We start from the raw sequence: 2,238 nt of genomic DNA on the forward strand, positions 1-2,238 counted from the left end.
AAATTTCACATACAAATGACCAGATTAAAGCATGAAACTTTCACACATGCATTTACACATATAATAAACACAGAATTTAACAGTTAATTATTTTTATGACTCGGTTTTATGGTCCCAAAATCACTTTCCGACTAGGGTCAAATTAGGGCTGTCACAGCCCTTTCGGGTTTTCAACTCAAAACCCCTTTGGTCACAAGGTGCCCTTTGCGGGTTTTCACCTTGGCCTCTCCGTTTTTTTTAATCTCAAGGCACCCTTTACGGGTTTTCACCTTGGATTCTCTTCTCCTTTAGAAAAAGTATTTTTTAACTGAGTCTGAGTTCACTGGGTTGGGTAAACTTTTCCCATCCATTTCCATTAAGATCAATGCACCGCCGGAGAAAGCTTTCTTCACGACATACAGCCCTTCCCAATTTGGCATCCATTTCCCCCTAAAATCCTTTTGAATAGGAAGAATCTTTTTCAGTACAAGGTCTCCATCGTGGAACTCTCTGGGTCAAACTTTATTGTCATAAGCTTGCATCATTCGCTTCTGATACATCTGACCATGCCTAATGGCTCTTAGCCTCTTTTCCTCAATCAAGTTCAACTGGTCATATCGGGATTGAACCCATTCAGCTTCATCTAACCTTATTTCAGTCAAAATTCGAAGAGAAGGTATTTCTACTTCAATAGGTAACACTGCTTCCATCCCATAAACTAACGAGAATGGGGTTGCCCCGGTAAAGGTTCTGACAGACGTTCGATAGGCCAGGAGTGCAAATGGTAACTTCTCATGCCAATCTCTATAGGTCTCAGTCATTTTCCCCACTATTTTCTTAATGTTTTTGTTGGCAGCTTCTACTGCCCCATTCATTTTTGGACGATAGGGGGAAGAATTGTGATGCTTCATCTTGAACTGGTCGCGAACTTCTGCTATCATTTTGTTGTTCAAGTTCAATGCATTGTCTGATATGATCCTTTCAGGCATCCCATACTGACAAATGATCTCTTTCTTCAAAAATCGACTCACAGTCGACTTAGTAACATTTGCGTAAGAAGTGGCCTCTACCCATTTTGTGAAGTAGTCAATGACCACGAAGATAAACCGATGTCTATTTGAAGCCTTCGGTGATATTGGTTCAATGACATCCATGCCTCACATGGAAAAGGGCCATGAAGAAGTCATAACATGTAGAAGTGAATGTGGTACATGTATCTTGTCTCCATAAATCTGACATTTATGACATTTCTTGGCGTAGTTGATACAATCCCCTTCCATGGTAGACCAATAATATCCAAATCTCATGATTTTTCTAGCCATCGTGAACCCATTTGCATGTGCCCCGCATACGCCTCCATGAACTTCTTCTAAAATTAGCTTAGCTTCCACGGCATCAACACATCTCAAAAGTAATTGGTCTTTCCTTCTCTTGTACAGGATATCCCCGTCTAAGACATAGTCGCAAGCTAGCCTTATCAACGTTCGTTTGTCATTTTAATTGGCTTGTTCAGGGTATTTGCGATCCCTCACATATCGTAATATATCCTGATACCAAGGGTTATCATCCTCTTCTTCCTTCTCAATGTTGCAACAATATGCTGGAGCTTCGTAGACACTCATTTGAATTGGTCTTATCTCCTCTTCTTTATTCGCCTTAATCATTGAGGCCAAGGTTGCTAAAGCATCTGCCATCTGATTTTCGTCTCGTGGGAGATAATTGAAGGTGATGTCATCAAACTCCTCAAGTAACCCCAAAACTACCTTTCGATAATTGATCAATTTAGGGTCCCTTGTTTCTCATTCACCTCTAAGTTGATAAATTACCAAAGCAGAATATCCATATACTTTTAGGGTTTTTATACCTCGTTCTATAGCTGCTTGTAGTCCCATGATGCACGCTTCATACTCAGCCATATTGTTCACGTGAAAGGGTAGTGATTGCCATATTGTGCACGCTTCATACTCAGCCATACTGCCCCAATTCCATTTCCGACTGTATTAGAAGCCCCATCAAAATTGAGCTTCCAAGAAGAATCTTAGGCCGTTGCTATACACATCAACTCCTCATTTGGAAAAACAAAGTTCCATGGCTCACAATCCTCTAGAGCCCTACGGGCCAAGAAATCTGCTACCACACTTCCTTTGATAGCCTTTTGACTTATGTAGATTATATCAAATTCTGAAAGCAAAATTTGCCATCTCACCATTCTTCCATTCAGAGCCGTTGACTCCATCATGTATTTCAATGGATCAAGCT

This window comes from Gossypium hirsutum, chromosome A09 (assembly GCF_007990345.1).
Source record: "Gossypium hirsutum isolate 1008001.06 chromosome A09, Gossypium_hirsutum_v2.1, whole genome shotgun sequence".
Taxonomy (NCBI): Eukaryota; Viridiplantae; Streptophyta; class Magnoliopsida; order Malvales; family Malvaceae; genus Gossypium; species Gossypium hirsutum.